This window comes from Dermacentor albipictus, chromosome 2 (genome assembly GCF_038994185.2).
Source record: "Dermacentor albipictus isolate Rhodes 1998 colony chromosome 2, USDA_Dalb.pri_finalv2, whole genome shotgun sequence".
NCBI classification, from domain to species: domain Eukaryota; kingdom Metazoa; phylum Arthropoda; class Arachnida; order Ixodida; family Ixodidae; genus Dermacentor; species Dermacentor albipictus.
Genome location: NC_091822.1, coordinates 175,823,022 through 175,847,132, shown reverse-complemented (window position 1 = coordinate 175,847,132; position 24,111 = coordinate 175,823,022). Strand labels below are relative to the sequence as shown.

Below are 24,111 nucleotides of genomic sequence, written 5' to 3'. Positions count from 1 at the left end.
GACTGCCGAGACGAAGACGCCGAACAAGTGATGGTGGCGAAGGCCCTGATTCGTTGGTTCTTGATTGCAAGCGCAGCTGCGACGTACTTGATTCGCTGTGTTTTGGCGCTTGCCGCGCCATCTCCGCACAACATTAGCAGCTGTACAAGATTTGCAAAGCCTCCGAGATTCGCAACGGGCAAGAAGTCTCGGAGGTTACGTAGAACGGAGAGGCGGCAGCCGCTGCCGCCTTCTGGCTGACCCCGCGTCGGTTAGATTTTTTTTCCGATTTTGCCTTCTCTCGCCATTCTCTCCGTTTAGGAGGCAATACAGCCTTGTGTGTAGGCCGTAGGCGCGTTTCTCTGGCCGTGTGCCAGGCGAGCGTAATTCGAATTATCCGTGAGGGAACCTTCTCACGTTCGAATTAACGGACTTTTTTATACATAGACTTCTGTGGAGCTTGGCCGGACCAAATCGTACAGTTCGAATTATCCATAAATTCGAATTATTGAAGTTTGAATTAACGAGCGTTCACTGTACAGCGCTGTTAAAGAACTGTGCTATGCCTGTCAAATTGGTCTACATATGCGTCACTCGTCCAACTCTCCAGAGGAACTGAAGGCGCACCTTGTCAACCTTCTTCCAGGCTTCCTTGAGGGCGATGTTCTTTTTCTCGTCCAGCTCCCGGATGACATCAATGATCTTGGCCCTGTCGTGGATTACAGTCCGTTTCTTGTTCAGCAGGTCTTGGTACTGGAATGAAGCAAGACACAAGACCATGTCCCTGAAATTCCTTTCTTACCCCAATAGTGCAATGCAAAGTTCTCCCACCATCAAACAGTGACTCTGACTCGGATGATGTGCTTTGTGTTCCAGACCCTTCCACATGCGGATCTTACTCAAGCCTTTGCAGTCCTTACATCAGAGTACAACGAAACTTAAAACTGGCTGAAATACAGTCGGCCTTGGTTGCACGTAAGCGGAAGTGCATGCAGCCATGCATCGACCACTTGTTCCATGCACAGGGACCTTAAAACATAAATAAAGTGATTTTTTTTTGGATACATTCATTTTTTTTGACATTCGATAGTTTGTACTTATTTACATCTCCTGTGGAGTCTGAATTATTGGTAGTCGACTGCATATACTTTCTATTTTCTTTACAGACAGGTAGCAAAAACCTTTGAAGTGCCACAAACACATCCTAATCGCCGGCGCTGTATTTTTTTTATGGAAGCTGTTTCTGTCTGCAACGTCTTTCTTAATATGGTCCAACACCGTTGGCAATGAAGTACATGGTCGAGCTAACGTGCTCCAGCTATACAATACAGATTGCTGAAAATGATGTCACAAGATCAGACGCCAACGAGTATGCACTTTGCTTATGGCCAATAGCATAAAAATCTGTCCTCAGTCTTGCATTATCTATCATGATGGAGAAATGACCACAGTTGTGTATTTTGCCGCTCTGGGCCTGAAAGTTAGGAAGGACACCGCGGCCAACAATGGCTGCAAGGGTGACGACGTGCAGGGGAGGAAGAAGATGTCACTACTTAGCAAAGAAAGCAAGCATATCCAAGGACTTTAGCCATGGTGAGAGTGTGCATACGTGTGGGGAGGTCGTTCAACTGACCGTGCCCATCAGAGATGCCAAAAGCTTGGTGACCGAGTCGTCACAGCAACCAGACAAGGGCACGTCTCTCACCTTTTCCTCGGCCCTCAGCAGCATGTTCTGGGCGCGCGAGTTGACATTCTGGCCTAGCTTCTCCTTGGTCTCGGACAGCTTGCTGATGCGCCGGCCGGCATCGGTCGGGTTGTTGGCCTCGAAGTCGTACTCAGTGTTGCTCTTGCCAAAGTAGGGCCGCTCCGAAGGAATCCACTCGTAGTGGTGGACCATGTCCTCCAGCTGCACACAATTGCACCCACTGACCACAAAGCTTTAAGCAAAATTATAGCGCCTAGAATATATTGATTATAGTGTGTTGAGCACAGGCGTCACGGTGGCACCAAGAGTAATGCCTTTCGCTGGAGGTCGCATGGTGTGCTGCAATACAGAACTGCGCACGTCTCCCTCTCGCTGTGCGCTTCGAAATGATGTGCTCTGTGCAGAGCATAGCTTTGTTTCTCTTTTTTTTTCACATAACGTCAGCACACTAGCAAACAATCACACATTTTGTTGCCATGGCACCGTGGACAGCGTTGCCAGACAGCGTTGCTAGTAGGGATTGTGCTGAACATGCGGCCTCCAGGCATCACTGGCGGCGCCACCATCTCCCGTTAACCAGGCCCAGCACTCAGCACACTAGTCTGCATATTTATTTATTTATTTAATACATACTGCGGACACGAAGTCCATGCAGGGTGAATAATATAATATTAGGTCACAAGAATTAAAGCAATGTCAATACAACAAAATGCGGAAACAATACGACAATAATGCTGATACAAAAGGTAAACAATCGTGATACAAGTTTTATAAAGGCAAGTCATTCCAGTCATTAATGGTGCGTGCAGAGAAAGAGTACTTAATTAGGTTGGTTCGGGCAAAATATGGGGTTAGTGCGTTTTAATGATGTTGGCGAGTAGGTCGTGATCGTGCTCTAGAAACTAGAGCACGATCTCGCCCAGCCATTAATCAGCCCCTATTGGATTGATGAAAATGAGAATGACACAACGGATACAAAGTCGTTTTACAGTACATGGGCAACTAGGATCAAACATTGTCAGGCCTGGAATGTTTGTGGGCCTGGACGTGTTGTGCAACAGATAAGTGAAGTTGCTTATCGTAATAGGGTTGGTAGCGATAGCTGTGAATGCGACGACCCGGGAGGAAATTTGCTGGTATGTACGGGAATAAGAAATTTCGTGTACACCAGCGTTTTCACGTGAGACAGGTGAGAAAGTACTGCAGAGAAGTTGCCGTGGCGGGTGGCTACTATTCTCGATCACGCATGCCTTACGCCTCTTCTTTTTTACACTGGATCTAGGGGCTGGAAAACGTATCATACGATCGCAGATTGGCTATCTACTGGACGTTGGTGCCAAAAGAGTGTTTTCTGGAACTGTATGAACTGATAAAAATAAGCGTACAGTAATACCTCGTTAATTCATACTTAAGGGGACGAAAAAAAATTTTGCTGGTCCGGATTAAGGTACATCCACACTAGCGACAAAAACGCGCGCGGCGAGCGGTGCTATCGCGCGCGGCAAGATTCACAAAAAGCAGCAGCAACGCGCGGCAAACGCGCGAATGGGTGCGAGACCCATTTTTCGCGGCAGACGCAAAACGACCACCAATAAGAAGCGAGCCGCTTTACAAGCCGCGCTGTTGTGGCGCCACTTGTCGCATAAGCAAAGAATCATAATCTATGGGCTCCGAGACTGAACAGTGACACGCGCGCCGTAAAATCTCAGAGGCCATTTCCAGTCAAGGGGGCTGTTTTTGTTAAGCCTTACCACACCGCCACTGAGACGTCGACGAAGAATTCGCCTTGCAATGCAGGCGTTTTTTGGAAACCTTTCGCGGATATGCGTGGCTCTATGATAAAACGAGTGTCGGACAAGGAGCTGCGCGCCAACCGCTGGCACATTATGGACAGCAGTTTGGCATGATAGGTGAGTAATTGGTGAAGGCAGGGAAGCAGAGTGTGCGCCTGGCCCTCAGTGTCCCTGTACCGCACCCAAAACTTTCTCGTCCGCTTTCTGGCACGTCGGCGTCACACAAGTAAAGAACAAATAAGTATTATAGTGTTCACAGTCACCAGTAGCTCCTCGTCCGTATCCGACATGCCTGAGCATGGCCGGCAGTGGCGCAAAAAAACACAGACACTCCCGATGGAACACGAAATGGGCAGAACGGAGAGCGCGTTGTCACGAGAAGTATCGAATGGAACGAGACAACGCGGGACTCCACAGGCCGTTGCCGCGTGCCGCAAAACGCAACTGTGGACTTGCCCGCACGCGTCTGCCGCGCAGGCGCTTGCCGTGTGCGGCGTGTCGCGCGCGTTTTTGTCGCTAGTGTGGCCGTACCTTTAACCGAATGTCACATGATCGAGAATATCAAGGATACAATAAACGAATGCTTCCTACATCACACGCTTTTATTTACTGAATGAATTGGCAAATCCTGCTTCTATTTCGCACAAAAGCAATGCGCAAGTGGCAATCCTCATCATTTCGTGACTGATTAGTGTTCGCAGCGGCGAAGGCCTCGCGACTTCCTCCACAGCACGGCCGCAGAGTGTGTCTTTATCCAAGATACGCTATTCGCTACCACTCACACATCCCGATTATTTTTTCGCCAGGTCGCTACCCGTCCTGATGTAGATGGTGCTCTTCATCGTCGACAGCTTTACACTGAGTAAAATCAAGACTACTGTTTGCCACAGCGGCTGCGGACGAAACCGCGGCCGCTGTTGACACGATCACGGATGGCAGCCTTGTGGTTCTGAAGGCCATTTAAGAACTTTTTAAGATTTTGCACTAACAACCGCTTTATTCATACTGCCTTGTTCTTGCACAACAAGATCGGGTTTTATGGTCTCGATTGTTCACTGCAGCACTAGGCAATGTTGCTTGCCTAGTTTGTCAAAAAAGAAAAAAGATGCGAATTTGCTTTTTTCTGTGCCCCTTCAAATCACAACACTCGGAGAATAATGCAAGCTGATCTTGAAAGCCATGCTTTGCTCTGCTGCAGGTACCGGAAAGTGACCCTCCATTTTTATAAACTAGTATACATGGTGAGACTCTCAGACGAAGGCAATCTTGTTTTTCTTTTTCTCAACAAACCAGGCAGGCAGCAGTACCAAATATTATATTCTGTGATCTGGACTATAAGATATGACCAAGCTGCGAAATCTGAGCAAAAATCGAAGCAATGGTAAGCGCAACATTTTCTTTATTTTATTTTATTTTATTTATTTAGAAATACTGTCAACCCTCAGTTGAGGGTCATAACAGGGAGGGATGTTACATATACGTTCATACAGACAGCCAGATACAAAAGAAATATGCACATGCACTACAGTGTCCTACGGATACAATTCAAGATACAATATACAGACTATAAGACATGTATTCAAATGTTCAACTAGCTGCCGCACGCACACAAACAGAAAAAAAGGAAAAAGAGAAAAAAAGGAAAGAAAAACACTTTACAATATCCACATGGTACAGTTTTAGTAAAGAACCTTGATTGCATTTGTAAACAATGCAGTATCAGAACTGCGAACAATTTCTGCAGGCAGCTTGTTCCACAGCTCTATTGACTCTGGGAAGAACGAACAACGAAAGGCATTGGTTCGGGGCAAGTACGGTTGAATAGCTTCATTATGATTTAAGCGGGAGCTCAGTCTGCCTGGAGGTGTTAAATACACATCTTTATTAATTTTTAGTTCGCCGTGAATTATTTGAAATAACGTTTTTACTCTCTGCTTCTTGCACCGATCTTCCAATAATTCAAGACCGCAAGACTTTAACATTGCCGAAACTGAGTCTGTCCTTCTATATTTCGAACAAATAAAGCGCGCCGCCCGGCGTTGCACCTTCTCTATTTTGGCCCACATTACCTTTCGATGGGGTGCCCATGCTACTACTAACGCATATTCTAGGGATGGTCGAATAAGAGATCTGTAAGCCAGCAGTTTAACATCTTTTGTTGCCCTCCCCAGTTTTGCTCTTAAAAAACCCAATTTCGTCTGTGCCGCAGAGCACACTCTTTCTACTTGATTGTGCCATTTTAAATCATGCGAAGTAGAGACACCAAGATATTTGAAACAGGGAACATTAACTAAATTGTAGTCTTGGATATCGTACTGAAAAGTAAAAATATTCTTTTTTGCAGTCATATGCGTGTATGTGGTCTTATCAAAATTAATTCGCATTTCCCACTTGTCACACCAACTCCCAAACACCTGAAGGTTTCGGTTGAGCTTAATCTGATCCTCTAAACAAGATACCGGCGCAAAAATCAAGCAGTCATCTGCAAAGAGCTTTATCTTAGCAGAACTATCTAAAGCGGTTGCTACATCATTGATGTAAAGCAGAAAAAGTGTTGGCCCTAACACGGACCCCTGTGGTACTCCTGAGTATACATCTACAAAACCAGACTCGGAACCATCAACGCAAACTGCCTGCTTGCGGTTAGTTAAATAATCTTCAATCCATTTTAGAACGTCACCATTTATACCTGCTTTGTACAGTTTAAAAAGTAATTTACGATGGGGAACCTTATCAAAGGCTTTGGCAAAATCAACGCATATAACATCCATTTGTTCACGGTTGTCCATAGCTTTGGAAAAATCGTGTAATGTCTCAATGAGCTGTGTCACTGTGGAAAGTCCCCGTCGGAACCCATGCTGGCATGCGCAAAGGAGGCCATTTGATTCTAGGAAGATAATTATATGTTTTGCTATGACGTGTTCCATAACCTTGCAGCAAACTGACGTAAGAGATACAGGACGGTAGTTATTCATTAGGGTACAATTGCCACTTTTAAATATGGGGATAACTACAGCACAACGCCAGTCCTGTGGCACGGAATGGGTGCTTAGTGATTTCTGAAAAATAATTACCAAATAAAATGATATCCACTCAGCATACCTTTTCAAAAAGCCAGTAGGTATTCCGTCTGGCCCAGAAGCCTTCTTGTCATCTAACTGTAGCAACTGCTGGAATACGCCCCTCTGAGTAAAGTTGATAGTGTCCATGGAACTTTCGCTGAAAGATGCCCCGTCATCTATTGGAAATGGTCGATCACTGCGCGTGAATACTGATTGGAAATATTTATTTAATCCATGAGTGATAACACCTTTTTCTTCTACTAGAACATTTCCTATCGTCATTTACTTCATTCTTCTTTATTCTTTATTTATTTTTATTCTTTATTCCTACCGTCATTTGCTTTATTATTTGCTTTATTAAAAGGGAAACACGCAAGTCACTACATCGTTTGCGGAGTTAGTGCAAGTGCGGTGAAATTGGTCCATCAGTAGTTAACACTCAGGCAGGCATTCACTACTGTGAAGCCCTACTGTTTTTCCCTGCTCGTTTAACTAATGCGCGGTGCACCCACAACCACCAGAACAGCTTGCCCACCTTCTTCCCAGCATCTCCAGCCTCACGGTCGATCTTGTTGACGTCGTGCTCCCACTGCTGGATCTTGAGCTTGAGCTGGTCAGCCTGCTTCTCGATCTCGGCCCACTCGGCATATTTCTCGGCGATCTCGCGGCTTGCAGCCTTGAGCTTCTCCTTCTGTGCCTTGACCTCCTCGCCCGCCTCTTTCACTTTCTCCTGCGTGGCGTCCACACAACAGACAAGAAGTCCTTGTAACCAGATATTGCATGCTACAATTACTAGAGGGAATTAACATAGGAATAATTGTTAGTACATAAATTTGTTCGTCTGATCCTTGTGCTTGTGGCTTCAGAAATTCTGGTGCCTTTATTTGCTATGCTTCATCGGCCTTTTGTGGCCTAAAATTCGAAGCATTTGTATTTTGATAAACGCAAGAGGCAATAAGACTGTGCACATGCACAATCATTATGAATTGCGGCACTTATAACACAATATAACTTGTTAAAAATGACCAACTTGTAGTCACAAAACCATTCAAAGCCCCAAGGACTAAGTTTAGGCAAATCATGGTGCAGTTAAACCTCAATATCGCAACACCAGTAAAATTAGCAATATACTTTGTCTATTTCAAGTTTTTACGCGATTATGTACAGTCACAGACAAATGTTGCTTACATGGATGGGGCCGTAAAAATTTTGAAATTGTTGGGCGATCAGCCAAAAATAACGAATAAAACGCACACTTCTATGACAAATTTCTTCTCATTTCGTTGAATTTGAGAGTCAGCGACCAAATAAAGATATGGTTTCATGCCTTGTTGATCACACCTTCACATTGGCAGTTCAAAGTGAAGCCTGTGTAACTTTTCACATTCACTCCACCACTGCTGCTGACACTGTGCTGCTGACCGTGAACACTTGATCACTGCCACGACGCTGGTGTGATGAAGAGCGCAGGCAGGGGGAAGCGAACACTGTTTGCCTCTTGCTTCAACATGTCTCCGAAACCTGAGCTCCGGCACTAGTCGCACCAGAAGACAGTGCACACGAAGCCACCAGCAATCTCGGATCGCCCAGTTTTCGCACACACTGCAGATTACCTTCAAGATAGGGTGTGCGGAGCACGTGTGCACTCAGCCACGTTCACAGCCACGCGCAGACACAGCAAACCTAGAATGGGAGAAGCCCACACGCATGCTCTTACTTACCTTGGCTGCAGCCAGCTTCTGCTAGTTCTGCTTGAGCTTTTCTTCGAGTTCGGCCAGCATGGCATCGCTCGCCTTCATCTGTTCGTCGTAGCCCAGGATGGACTTCTCCAGTTCCTGGATCTCCAGGTTCAGCCCTTCCACTTCCTACATTCCGGAAAGAGAGAGAGTCGGTAAGTGAGATGAGCAGTGATTTGATCAAGACAAGTTACACATTCGCTATGCTGGTGGTGCCCAAGCGACCCGAGACTCACATTGTCACACTTTACTACTGTGTGGTATTTTAAGACGGCAACAAGCTGAAACAAAATCAAGCTGTCGGGCGACACCAAAATACGCTACTGCCGGAGATAAACATGGCACTCACTTCGTGTAGCCTGTAGCAGCGAACAGCAACACATTTCGGTTATCACCTATTAAAAGTGTGCAGTACGGTTCCAACAGCACTACGCTACCCATGCTGTGATGCTGTGAAACAAATAAGTGAACATGCTTATCGCAATAGGAAGGGTAGCAATAGCTGTGAATGCGCTGTGCGACAATCCAAGAGGTGATTTGCTGGTACCGGGAGAGAAAACTACTAAGTGAGAGTCGGCGTTCTCACGTGAGACGAGTGGGGGAGTATTGCGGGCATGCTGCTGCAGCAAGCAGCCACCGTTCTCGATCGCGTGCGCCTCGCGCCTTTCTTTGTTTACATGGGATCTAGCGGCCAGGAAACGTATTATACAATCACAGTTCGACGATGTACTGAACATCGGTGGCGAAAGATAATGTTTTCTGGGAACATATGAAACAGTAAAATAGAAGCATAACTGTATTGGGTCTTTTTTTGTGTGTGTGTGTTCTCGATCGTCAACATTAGCACAGGGAAATCATATGTAATGGGATCATATCAATAAGGTTCTCCTGTACACACAAAAGTTAATGGTGCTGCGACTGCTCACTGTTACATCCAATACACTCGACTTCCGTTAAGTTGATCCTGATGGTAACGACGAAACTGGTCAAATTAAACAAATTGCAGAAAAAAAGATAATGCCAAAACACACTGTTGATTCCCTTGACGGTACATGCACTTAAAGTTATCTTCGCCATGATACAGCCATGTTATACAGTGAAGCAAGTCAAGCAAAAAAAAGGAGCCACTGTTACGAGACATAGCACCTGTTGCTTAAATTACACACGCACATTCTCCGTCTTCGGTAACAATACGAGCACCAAAACACCAAAGTTTACTGGCAGGCTATAGGAGTTTTAGGTAGACCCCAACTCTTTTGTTGGCTTTAAATGCCCTCTCGATTTCCAGTGTTTTTTCATCTCACTGCCTCTTATTTCGCTAGATTTCCTAAACACAGGTGGAATTCTCCACTTTTCAGTACATGGCGCCTGCGCATGCGTATAATTAAGGAATGCACACTAGGCACCATTAACTGTCTCATATACAAGAGACGCATCACCATGGCAACATCAGAAACAGCTTGTTTATTTAGCCTCAAGGTGCTTGTGCTCTGACCGGAGACGGCGCATGCACGCCTATATTATTAAGCAATGTCTACTACGTCTCATGAAAGTGGCCCCTTTTCTTCTATAATATACTTCACCGCAATAATTTGCTTATGCCTCACCGCATAGCAGGGCTGTATTACGGCAAAGCTGACCAGCCAAGCTTGAATTGTCCAGCAAAGGTCAAGTTTCAGATTGAAATAATGGAGATTTAGGCCCATAGAAATGTATGGGCACTGGCAGGGTCCTTTGGTTAGGATGGAATTAACGGGTGTTGAATTAATGCAAGTCTACTGTACATTATTAAGACCGATATTGTTGCAAGTGGGTTTGATTGTTTACGAAAAATATTAGTCGGACCCAAAATATAAAATATGGTGAAAAATACTAAACATATTTGTTGCTCAATATGCCGACTGTTTATGAAAGATTCACAGCCTTTGTTCCGTGAATGACAACGACCTGCGCCACAGGCAAATGTAAATATTTATTAAGTTTAGAATGAAATATAGACGTAACAGTGGTCGAAATTTCGGCTGCCATTATAAAATGGTTGTATAAGTTGGCATCTCTGCTGCGCGGGCAGGTCCGTATAAAATCCACGGATCAAAGAAATCGAGCTCAGAAACCCAGTCGCATACAAAGCATGCAGGGTGAGATCAGAGCTATTTCTTTAAGTACGAAAGGCATTTACACATGCTTGCGAACGTTATCCTAAAGCTGTCTAGCAATACTGGTACTGGCACAATACTGCTATACTGGAGTGAGAAAAAAAATTACACCTGGCCAGCCACTGTTCCCTCCCCCCTTTCGTCTCACCTGCTTCTTGGCAGTGGCCTTCTTGGCCGACTCGTCAGCCTTCTTTTTGCACTTGGAGATCTGCTGCTCGGCTGCCTTCAACTCTCGATCTCGGATGTTCTTGGCATCTTTCACTTTCTCCTCGAGGTCCTTCACACGAGCCGAGGCCTTCTTCTGTGTCTCTTTGCACGCCTGCAGCTTGGCCTTCGACTCCTCTGCAACCGACAAGAGCAGACGGAGCTTGGTTTTTGACATTCAAGAGACATGGCAAACAAACGAGCCAATCACTGAGCTTTCGTCTGATGATCAATACTAACTTTGGGCAACGCAGCAAAAGCTATGCATAGCATCACCAACCAGAAAAGAGAATCAGAGGTAGGGCTCCTCCATTGTTTGTCCATTGTGCAAAACCAATTGAATACAAGCTACACAGAAGGATTAGTAAGGCACAACGGGCAAGCCTTGCTTCCTTTTACAGAACACAGCCGATTCTCGTAACCGATTGATTGACATGAGCCCTAGCCTATACTGCACTGAATGGGGTTGAGATGGTGTCCAGCAAATTACCAGTTTATTCGAAATCTCCCCTAGTACCGACGCAAATGCATGCATTTTAAACTGGATTGCTCGAAGCATACCGATAAGCTGCTCTGCTTAGAGTGAACTGTCTAGGGGCACACGGACACTCACAGCAGCGCTCAGCACCTCTTGCACTGAGCGAAGTGTTCCGCGCCGGGCAAGCGAGCGGACCTCTCCATCACCAGCTACACCATCGCACTGCCTGTGCACCAGTTTTCTCCATGCTGTACTCATGTGTTATTAGTAGTAAGCAGGAGCACACTCACGATGGCACTCAGCACCATTCGCACCTAAGTCCCGTGAATAAATTCAAGGTAGCGACATTCCTTCTCTCCTTCTTGCCACACGCACCTTCCCTCACCACTAGCCCTCTCAGTTTGTTGTTTTCGATTGTGGCAATCGCACTGCATAGCCTGCCGATCTTCGCAATCATTGGGTCCACAATCACCACCACTGTCATGGTGCCGATGCAAGTCAAAAGAAGACAGCAAGAAAACAAAAGGCACGGATGGCAGCACACGGATGCTCTCGTGCTTATTTCCTCGAAAACGGAGGAAGTGCAACTACGCGACTTCACTCTGTCAACAAGGAAATACAGATAAGCCCCAGACTGCCTCCCCTGCCTTCGCTCGCTGGCTCGGGTGGCAAGATAAAGGAATGTCGCTACCTTTACTTTTATTCAGGTGGCTTATTCACGTCAAGCAAGCGAGCAACCCTCTTTGTCGGTGCATTCTTTTTCTCCATGTTGTGCCTATGTGTTATCAGGGAATAGCGCAGTGTTGTGGAAGTAGTGTACGATGGACAAATGTTACTCTACGCTGCCTTCCACATGCCCTGTATGACCAAAGTCACTCGTACCAAGATTGGCTCCCTCCCGCAGCATCCGCAAAGGAGCCAATCGCGACCGAAGAATTCAATACCAATATGCTCAATTGCAATAGAAAATGCACCGCATAACACCAGTACAGTAGAACCCCGCTGTTACGTTCCTCACTGCTGCGTTTTCCCAGCTGCTACGTCGTTTTCATCTGGTCCCGGCATAGCTTCCATAGGATCCAATGTATAAGGAACCCCGCTGTTACGTAGTAGCTGTGAAAACGTTCCTGCATGATACGTCGCAACAGACAGACAGACAGACAAAGAACTTTTATTTTGGTCCTGAGAAGACGATGAGTGTCCCCGTTAGGGGGCAGCGTCTGCGGGCCGCACCTAGTGTTCCTGTATATGCTCCCGCAGGGAGCAGAGTTGCGCATAGGTCCGCCGTCGTGATCCAGCTCTGCAGCGAAGCCACTCCTCGTGCGCGCAGGAGCCAAATGCCGCGCGGTGTTCCGACTTTTTCTCTAGTGGTCGCGAGCTACAAGCGCCAATTGTTCGCAGGCGCTTAGCAAAGGGCACTTCTTATTACAGGCTACGCTCGAACGAGCCATTCGTGCAGCCGGAGGGGGTGGGCTTCCAACCAACCGAAACTTTGTATGTACCTATGTAAACACGCATATACAAACACACACATGAACGTACAAATAGGGGGTAGGACCGCATTCGATTCCCCAAAATAACATACTCCCGTGGCTCGAACAGCTCCAAAGTTCGCTCGCAAACGCGCAGTACGTTGCCACAAAACGCGGCGCAATGATTTTCAGCATGCATGTGAAGTTGTCTTATCACTGTCAGAAAGCAAGAAATGTTTTAAAGAGTGTTTAAAACTTCACACACGTAAGGTGGACACTTAGCGCATTTTGGCTGCTGAAACCGGCCGATTAATGACCGTTCTTGGGTATCACATAGACGGAAACAATACTAACTACAGAACAATACAACATATCTCGAATAAAACAGATGAGGTCATTAGGTTACTAAGGAGAATTACCAATAGACACAGAGGCCTGGGAGAAGACAGCGCTTTAAGGATAATACATGCCTTTGCTCTCTGTCACTTCACTTATGTAGCTGGATTATTCAAATGGAAGCAGGCAGAACTTAACAAACGTAATGTGATGCTCAGGAAGCTCGTTAAAGTAGCCCTAGGTATACCCAGTAACGCTGCAACCGACAAACTCATGAGTCTAGGGGTGCACAATACAATGCAAGAAATTGCGGAGGCCCAACAGCTAGCGCAACACGAAAGATTGACAAAGTCACGAGCTGGCAGGAACATATTACAGGCAATAGGTGCAGAACTGAATACATCGAGGAGTCCAATAGAGGCTGAAGTAGAATTAATGACTGAAGTTAGGAGCAAGATCAGAACCAACCCTCTCCCCAGAAACATGCATCCAGAATATAATGTCGAAAGGAGAAAGGCAAGAGCTAAAGCACTCTTGAATGAAATAGAGCAGCAGAACCAACTGGCAGCTATAGTTGATGCCGCCTGGGTGAACGGTAAAGAAGCCTATACGGCCATTGTCTCAAATTATCAAGGGAAGGTGCAAGACGCTCTCACAATTTTTACCAAGGACCCCACGGTGGCGGAACAAGCGGCAATTGCTCTAGCCATTAGGAGTAATAAGTGGGCCTTCATTTACAGTGATTCGAAAACCGCTGTAAAGTGTTTTGATAAAGGCTACGTAGCTGGAGTTGCAGCTAAACTTTTTGAAAACATGGTGATTATGACAACTGAAATCCGATGGTTTCCTGCGCATATGGGGAAAGTGGACGAGACTCGGGTAAACCTCAATGAGGTTGCTCATGACTTGGCACGAGGACTTGCTAACCGTGACAGTCACAACCGAGCCGTTCACCATCAAGCGAAGGAATCCAGAGATCATTTATTAACATACAATGATGTTACCAAACATTACTATTTAGGACGCAGACAATTCCCATTGCCACATTCAAAACTGAACAGGGCTCAGGCAGTCTCACTGCGCTTATTGCAAACGGGTACATATCCCACACCGTACACCATTAATAAAATATATCCAGAGAGGGAGATTAAGATGGAATGCAATGATTGTAATGGCATCATTGGAATCAGACATATGCTGGCGGGGTGTCCCGCGACTCTCCCCAACCTCGTTGAAGAATGGACACAGTGGGAGAAAAGGATTCAAAGCCCATTGTTTCAGGACCAACTAAGGGCAGTCCAGAGGGCCCATGATGTCGCTGAAAGGCTTGGCCTGACAGTGCCAACGTGGGAGCGGCCCGCCTTGGCTTGAGAAGTCGAGCCTCCGGACCTCAGTACAATAAAAGTTTTCACACACACACACACCGTTAACAGAGCGTCATTTATCACTAACCATCGTTCACAACAGCTGCACGTTTTCGATACATGCGGTGCAGACACAGATTTAAGCGCATTTCAAATGTTCACATGCGCACATTTTAAGCAAAGCTTACTTTTACGATTCATTCATACCGCAGACTAATCAGCTATATAGTAGCAGCAAATCTGCAAGTAGAAAAAGATTCAAGATGCAAGAGCTTCTAGATCAAATTTATTTCATACAAGGGAATGCATGAACGGCTGCTGGCAGCAGGCCAAGTGTGCTGGTTCTTGGAACCTTGGGGGCAGAATTCAAAGAAACTGGAAAGGCAACAAGCTATTAAGAGTAACAACAGGTTATTTTTATTGCACTAATCACATCAAGATGGCAAACTTGCAGAGTATATTATTCACACAGTGCCGGCTGTAATCTGACAACACATTTTTCTTGATCTCTTACCACTCGGAGAAAAGCCAGTAGTTGAAGACACTGTATCAAATCAATGAAATCACTGAAGCAGGTTTTGGCCAAAAAGCCAGGTTACAAAGCTTTGTGGCCTATCGCATCAGAGGCAAGGAAATTTTACGTCATTGAACAGTGCATTCACTCCACTCCCGCCCACAGGAAACAGCATTCACCAAAGCACAACGTAGATTTCTAGCGTGTTTAAATGAACGACAAGTTTTTGTTCCACTGGCTGATACATGATGCTCACAAGCTAGCACACATACAATTGCGGCTTAGCTTCTATGGCAGCAATTAGTTAACAAAATAAATAAGCCTGTGCACTTCAAGACAATAAATTGACTAGAATAAATTTCACTGTTCTCAAAACTTCACACGGAGAAGGAATATATTACAATTATCACAGCTCGAGAGCTAAATATGCATATGCCAACTTAGCACCCGTTTTATCCGTGTTCCCTTGTGTGCTTTCTGCAAAGATTTCCTAGCTCTTCAGAAATTGCGGTTGACGAGAGAGGTACATATTATTCATTTCAATTTTAAACCCTGAAGGGTGCATTCAAAGCCAAGAAGCCCAGACTTGTTAGCAACAACACTCTCGCTATAGTATCAGTGTGTCTCCAACTAGTTTGCTTGGCTGAAGCATTTACTCCTATGGCTGACTTCCGTGTGGTTTGTGCAGTGTGGTGAGCTTGCACCCCGTCATACTGGAATACAAGTGCCAGTACGATGTGTTTAGTATCACTTCACCAAGGTCCTCGACTTCACATCGTTGAATACCGTACCTGAAACCCGCAGCTACTCCTCTCAACGCACGATCGACGGTCCGCTGATTGCAATGGCGATGGCATTGACGGAAACGACGAGTTGGCATGAGTAGGCGATGCGCCCGTAAAGTTGGCTTCGCGGCGGCGCGGATCATTTGACGTCATTTTTCGCGCTCGGCCAATAGTGGTGCGAGCGGCGCCGGAAAAGGTATGCGCAACTCTGCTCCCTGCGGGAGCATATACAGGAACACTAGCCGCACCCACGACGGAGCCGGGAGGTTGAGACTCTCGGCGATATCGCGGGCTCTCTGGACACACTCTCTGGATACGTCGCAACGTAGCGCCCAGAACCCGCCTGGGCTAGGGTGGCTAGAATTGGGAGGTGTGAAGACCGCGCCGCCGCCGCCATTGCCTAGGGAGGCCCCGCTGCGCGTTCCTCCCACTAGGGGAAAATTTGGCGCTTCCGTCGGGGGCGTGGCTAGGATGGCTAGCGCGGGGGCGCCGTGAGCTTGTCAGTCTCGTAGGCCACGGTGCAGTGCAAAGTGACTCTCGTGGTCGGTGTAGTGCAGCTGTGTTTTTCTAACGTTTCCTCAGTTTTTCTTCAAAGTAGGTGGTGTGAGCTGCTGTCGCTATCCCTTAACACCCTGTGAACATGTTACAACGACATGGAAGGTCGACAGCAGTGACTTTGAAAGTTGCACCCAAGTTGACATATTCACACACATATTCTAGTGGATTCGAAAAGATGCGGGTAAATCTAGCTGGCGTTCATTATTTTCAACGGTGCAGTTGTGCACGCCATGGACTTGCACAAAGAAAATATTGAGCAACAGTACTCAAATCCGGAGCCAACAAGGGTGTTCATTGACGTGATGGCTCAAGCAATTGAAGCCATGACATCACGGTTTCCAACTGAAGCTCTGGGATATGCCCACAGCAACTGTGCTCATTTTCGTGTGCCGGTGGTATACGCTTTTCGTGTTTCAGACGTGGCAGTGCTCAAGAAACTGCACTAAACAGCATGCTAGCATTTCTGGATCAGTGGGAGGCCCATGCAAAAGGGCTCGGCTTCTTAAGCAAGGGCACATCAGAAGGTCTGCGTGTGACCATACATTCTACCAAAGACCTCTTGACGTATCTAACTGAGAAGGTTGGGTTCAGGTTCTTGATTACTTCCCGCCTCAGTCAGGACTGCTTGGAGCGTTCATTTGGTATTGTGAGACAGTCTAACGGAGTCAATGATCAACCCACTACTGCGCAGTTCATCATTATAATGAAGTATGCAAGCTTATGCATTTCAGTCTGGGGGTGCATGGGGACATGGGGGGGGGGGTTCTGTATCCCTCAGTCTGTCTATACAACCTCATGCAGACGCTCGAGGACAGGTTCACCCGTGCATTTAGCCCTACGCGACTGCACGCACAAGTTGTCAAAAATTTCTTGCTTCTAGCAGCCAATGTGCCACAGATTGGCTGCAGGAAGCATTACGCTGATCTAACAGGATCGGTGTCTAGGTTTTATTGTATAACACGTATTCACTTTTTCCTCAAAGGCTTAAATCAGTGTGCCATACACAACAAAGCCAAGAAGGTTAAGCCCTGTGTTTTGTAAAAATGTGATTTTATGCAATAACTGTGTTATCTCCAATAAACATGCATTAAATCGCAAGCACTTTGTGCTTTCTAGAATTTCTTCACCACAATGCTGATATATTGCATGAACTTCCTCCATTTAAAGTAATGTTACAATCCCAGATATGTGACTTATGTGCGGGCGACACATTCAAGGTTATTCCAATGCGCTGCCCTTTCGCGGTGATTCCTATGAACTATACTTTCGGCAAGGAATAAGCGCGCTAATCTCGGCAACAGGTGGTCGCAAAAACCGTTGATGTGTCGGCTCTCGCTGTTTCAATGTGGAATGAGAGCAGCGAAACATTAAATTCTCTCAGCATCTACAATGTAGAGAAAGAAGTCTGGTCAGATTCTAACGCATTCAAACGCTAAAACTAAGCGCTACCAAATCATTTTCCCGCCCGGAGGTATGCCGACGCCGCGAGAAACTACGGCGCCCTAAACGGCGCCCCGGCCAGCAGCGCCGTCACGCGGCAGGAACGCGTTTTGGGGCCAGCTTCCGGAGGCCGGTCTTCACACCTCCCCATTCTAGCCACCCTACCTGGGCTAAAGTAGGCAACACGCTACAACCGCCATTTTGGCTTTTGACGAGTTTTGGCCGGGCTTGGCTATGGAACTGGCTGCTAGAAGCCACACACCAGTTCGAGAAGCCGCCACTAATAGCGTCCTCGATCACCTGCACCGGTGCGCACTTTCATCTTCGATCAACCGCACCGGTGCGCACCGACTATCCTCGATCACCGGAAGCGCACTCTGTTGAAGCGGTTTTCCGTTGCCCCGTCTCGCACCGAGAAAATCGGCGGTGCGCCGGGGTGCAATCCCAGCAAGCACTGCGGGACGCGCGACGCGCGCGCGCACCGCCGACTGCAGAACCGCAGACGCTCTGGCCCGATAGCTTGCTGCGGTTGCAACGGAGTTGGCGGAGTTAGCTAGTGGAGATTTCGGCAATGAGAAAGGAAGCGCTAGTAATTGCCGCAATCGATGAGCTTTCTTCAAGTTTGTCTGACAGCGAAGACGACGTACATGCTGATAGACCTTGTCCGAAAACAATGTGGTGAAGAGCGACCGAAAGTGGACAAGTTCGTTGAACGGGTCGTCAGGAACGGGTCGTCAGGATTAATTATAATATCCATTGGTGTTTGCTTTCAACCAGGTACGTCGGAGCACGCCGTGTGACAAGGCTCGAGCGCTTGCCGCGGATGCTCAGCACCTGCAAACAATAAAATGTGCGCGTGCGCGTGTTCGCGCATGTTTTGCGCGCCAGGGGTAAGGTGGCGCTGCATGCAAGCACCCTGCACGGGGTACAGTTTTGTCCTCGATGTTGACCCTCCGCAGTGTGCCACCACCGCGGTGCAAAGCGCACCTTTTTAGTTTCGGGGCAATCCCGGGGCAAGGTGATCGAGGAGCCGGAAGTTGGCGTTGCTCATGGCGTTGCTCCGCCTATCGGGCCAGCTCTCCTGTCTTGTTTACATTTTTCGTGAAACCACGCCGCGCCACGAGCAACCGGGCTGCACGGACGCGCGCGCTCCGCAGCAATACTAAACAATCGTTAGCACGTTAGCATGATTACGCCAAAGAGGGCAAAATTTCCCGCGGATATTCCTTCGTCCGTTGCCATTGCCATGGCGCGGTGACGACGAGGAGCACGAGCCGCATGATGCCGGGGAGTTGCCAAATCCTAGCTTTGGAGAAGCCGTCGCGGCTCTGGACCTCCTCCGCAGGTACGTCGCACCTCACAGCGACGCTGACAGCAATGCGGCCTTCCAGGCTATTGAGAAACGTGTGGCGATTTCTAGTGAGCGAAAGAAACGGCAAGCCACCATTCTAGACTTTTTTTTAAGTTCTAAGTGCACTCTGTGGAAATAAATTGTCTATAGTTGAAGCTGCACTTTTTTCATTCATTTTCGGAGCTTTCCTCGCTGTTGCATTTTCCCGGCTGTTACGTTTTTTTCCCCCGGTCCAGTGAAAAACGTATGAACGGGGTGCCACTGTATTCGACTTCCATGGAGTTGTGCTATTTCAGCTCTGCTTTTTAAGGCTTTATGGAGTAGCCACTTTTATGGTATTACCGCTTATATAGCATTTTTCTGCCGTTACGTTCACTTCGTTATAATGAGTGTTTATTGTACGTTTAGCTAACTTTTGCTAGTTCACATAGAATGAATGAGCCAGTGGCTTCAGTCGCAGATGCATTTGCCTAGCCTACGAAACACAGTTTGGCTGCAGGACCTCACTTCAGTCCCTATTGGGTTTACAAAGCAGCACAGGAATTATGAGAGGCTTTCTTAAACCGGGGATTCATCAATGTACACCTAAAGCACATAGGTGTTTTTTTAATTTTGCCCCCATTGAAGTGCGTAAGCTGCGGCCGGGAATCGAACCCACGACCTCATGTTCAGCAGCACGCCTTAGCGACAAACTGCGGCAACTGTAAACTATACAGACAGCTACTGCTGCCGTCAACATTGCAAGACCCACCAATAGTCTGTTGAAGGGCCTGGTACTCCTGCAGAAGCTGGTGGTGCGTGCTCTGCTGGAGTTGACTCTTGAGCTGCTCCAACTCGGTCTCCTTCAGGTCCGACTCTTCTTTTAGGCGGTTGTACCTGCACAGGCAACATACAGTAAAACCTCGTTAATTCGAGTTTCATGAGACCGAAAGAAATGTCTGAATTAACGAAATGTCGAATTATCGAGGGTATCAAGAAAACAATAAACAAGTGCTTACTACATCAACACGCTTTTATTTACTGAATGAATGAGCCAATCTTGTTCCTATTTTGCACAAAAGCAGTGAGGAAGCTGCAGTTCTCGTCATCTCATGGCTAATTAGAGCTCGCATCGGCGAAGGCCTCGCGACTTCCTTCACAACTGCACTGTGAAGGAAGTCGCGAGGCCTGTGAAAAAGCTTTTTACTACCGCACACACATCCCGACTATTCTTTCGCCAGTGAGCTGGTCGCCGCCCATCGCAATGTAGCCAGTGCTCCTCATTTTTCCACAGATTGTCAGAACGAAACTAGTACTGTTTGCCACAAATGCTGTGGATGAAACAATGGCCATAGTTGACACGATCATAGATGGCGACCTTACAGTTCCGAAGGCGCGCAGCCGACTCACGCACTGAGTTAAACCGAAACCACCGTTTGCTGCAACTGCGGACGAAACTGCGGTCGCTATCGAAGCGATCATGGATGGTGACTACACAGTTATGAAGGCACACGGCCAATGTGGTGCTATACGCGGTAGCAAACGCAAGAATAAAGGATTTAAGAGCACAATTAGGTACGAAGCGTTCTGCCATTCCTGTCATTCACGTACGATTTCCACTGATGACTATGGCGATGCGGACTCCACCGTTTCGTTTTGGTTGGGTGCTAGCACCATTTTTGCTCTCTTGTGTCACTTACTTGCGGCATTCCGGCTCTAGCCGAGCTCTGAGAGTTGTCCGAAATTACCACGTGCTGTGAAACATATAGGCGAAGATGCTTATCGCAATAGGATTGACAGTGATGGCTGTGAATGCCGCATGCGATGACCCCGGAGAAGATTTGCTGGTACCGAAATGAGAAACTGAGTGCGCACCGCCGTTTTCACGCGAGACGGGTGGCCAAGCATTGCAGTAATGCTGTTGTGACAGGTAACTATATACCATTCTCAATCACACACGCCTCACGCATTTTCTTGTTTACATGGGATCTAGCGGCCGGAAAACGTATCATATGATCCCAGTTTGGCGACGCACTGAACCGTTGGCCCCTAAACATGTCATTTTCCGGGAATGTATAAATCGGTAAAAAATGAGCGTAACGCTATTGGGTCTTTTTTTGTGTTCTCGATTGCAAATGTTGGCACTGAGAAAATGTACTTAACAGGAACGCATCAACGAGGTTCTACTGCAATCACGCTAACACACCTAGGGCTAGGTCTAGTAAACATAAATACACAAGTTAGTGGATGGATTGATAGCCGTCGCCGTAACACAATTGGTAGAGCAACACATGCGCAATGCAGAAGTTATGGGTTCGGCTTCCACTGGAGACAAGTTCTTGTCTCGTCCATTGCCTTTTCTTCATTGTGTTCTACATTTCGATTTCAACTGCAGCTAATTTCCCCAATGCTTTCCTTGGCTTCATTGCCTGTTGGCTTTATGTCTTCCGCAAGCTAGCACTGCAGACCGATAGAGCAGGCAAAACTGTAGTTAGCGTGCAGTTTGGCCTCCGAGACTGAAAACATGTGCATAGTCTCGAAGGCCATGTTTGATGCCAACTCTTCCCGTTGTTTACCCCAACACGGCCCATACAACAAATCTTGGTGAGTGGTCGCGTGAAGTTGCATGCAGTACCAAAGTTCTAAAAAAGCTCTAAAAAAGTGCTAAAAAAAAGACGCTAACCTAGAAACACTGAACTAAACAGCAAGTGATTGTACCACGCAACAATAGTATTGAAAACGAAGAAAAGAAAATAGTAAGGTGCAGCAAGCAGTCATGAAGGCTTACTTTTGTGCCACTGCCTGGATCCCTGCGAGCTCCTTGGAAATGTTTGCGTAAGCCTGCTCCCGAGACGCCAATTCCGTGCGGTCTTTCTGGATCTGGGCGACCATTTCTAGCGTGCTGGGACCCTTGGGCTGTGCACCTGTGCCGCATCGCAACAACACTTCGAGTTAACAGACAGTACCGCACCCAACAGAGGGTATGTAAGATCAGACATCAGAATGCAACCCGCAAGCATGTAAATGTTGGCGGGTCGCATTCAGGGAAAGAGGAAGAGTGTGATGGCTGCGGCCATGTGCTTTCCTCCACTCACTGGCAGAACGAAAATTAACGGAAACTGGTTCCGGCTTATTTTGAGCAAAAGGGGATGCACCAAATGTTAACGCTGCCGCATATAGTAGTTACCATGATGCTCTAAAAATGCAACACACTACTGCTGCATTCAAGTAAACGCAGCTATTGCCACTTGAGAGTTCCTTTGCCTGTTTGGCACGAGATCACTCAATGAAGTGTAAGATTATTTGTCCCCTATTTCTGACAGTGTTGCCTGCCTTTTCACCATCACTACACCACGACAATATGGATTAGAAATTCCCACTTAGTGTCCCTTAAAATATTACATATTAGCGGGTCCCCTACTTCACCTATTTAATCACTCCCTTGATTCCAAAATTTATCCATCAGAATTAAAAATAGCAAACGTACTTCCGATTTATAAGGACGGAGATCGTTCTAATCCATCAAGCTATCAGCCGATCTCAATTAATAGCATTATCAACACAATTTTTGAAAAGATACTCTCCATGCACATAAACAAATTCATATCCACATACAATATACTGAGCCCCCACCAACATGGTTTCTGACCTCAGAAATCTACTTCTTCCGCTGTTTTCACCCTGACGCACCTGCTGAATACGGCTCTCCAGCAGAATAAAATTGCGGTCATTGTTTATCTCGACATACCTTTGATACAGTTGACCATCAGATATTACTCAACAAGATTAACAATCTAGGGTTTAGGGGCAAAAACCCGAACTTGCTTCGAAGCTACCTCAGTAACCGCAAGCAGCAAGTAATACTTAAAAATTTTATGTCTACTTCACAAACCGTACTAACTGGTGTGCCATAGGGTTCTGTTCTTCGGCCCATGCTTTTCTCACTTTACATAAATGATTTCCCTGCAACGCTTAGGCATTCACAGGCTTTAATGTATGCTGATGACACCGCTCTTCTATTTACTGGAGACAGTCTGCTTGATATACAGGATAAAATAAATGCAGAGTTAGATAATGTTTTTAAGTGGTTCACGTTCAGTGAACTGACCCTTAATCTTAGTAAGACTAAATATACAGTTTTTCATTCCAGGAAGAAAAAGCTCAACACTGAATTACTGGACATATCATTAGGAGGTACAAAACTACAAGTTGTCTCCTATAAATATTTAGGCATCTTCTTTGATTCAGACATGCACTGCGAAATTCACATAAAACACTTTTGTTCCAAGCTTGCTTATGGATGTTATATTCTCCTTGAGGTTCGTGAATGTTTCGAATATCCTGTCCTACGCAATCTGTACTTTTCCTTCATTCAAAGTCAGATATCTTATTGTATTGTTTCATGGGGAAACACTTTTATAACTTAACTTGAGCCTGTATTCCGTCTGCAAAAACGCGCATTAAGAATTATCACTTCTTCTAGATGTACGCAATTCCTTACGTACTTGTATAGCTCATTGCATGTGTTGCCAGTGCATGCATTGTATGAATAGAAAATTGCTGAGGTCATTCATAGTATTATTGAAACCCATAATCCACTTCCAATTACTTTATTTAAAATCCCGTTACGAAATACAAGAGCTGCATCTAATCAATGTTTTAACTTGCCTCCTTGTCATAATCTGTATGGGAAAAGGCTCGTGGAATTTAATGGCGCACTTATTTGGAATTCTCTGCCAATACATATAAAAGAAGCCCGTAACTTTAGGTCTGCAGTGAGAAAATACTTTTTTGAAATATACTGTCGATAAAAGTAGACTTGTTTATATTTACATTCCTGGCTAAGTAGTGCATGTCAATTGCTCAAGTTGCGCACGTCAATTTCATTGTTACGTATTTTATCTGCTTTGTTTGCTCGCGTCGTGCGTGAAGGATAAAAGAACACTGAGTTTATATTTACCTTCGTATCTGAGTTATCAATACTAATATTACTATTATGTTTTTCTGCTGTTTTTGTTTGCTCGCATCCTGCGCTTTATACCCTAAGTTGACTATGGACCCGGGAATAGCCAATGGCTATGGGTCCAGTAATTGCTTTCGTATCTTGTAAAATATGTTGTAAATAAAGAATAAATGAAATGAACAAGAAAAATTACATCTCACAAACAACGAAGAAAACGATCTTTAAGAAACAGATAA

The 24,111-nt window shown here is 46.2% G+C and overlaps 1 pseudogene; it reads right to left on the bottom strand.

Annotated features, from left to right (window-relative positions):
• Positions 1-24,111, bottom strand: part of LOC139055802 (structural maintenance of chromosomes protein 2-like) — a 65,106-nt pseudogene that overhangs the window by 10,654 nt on the left and 30,341 nt on the right.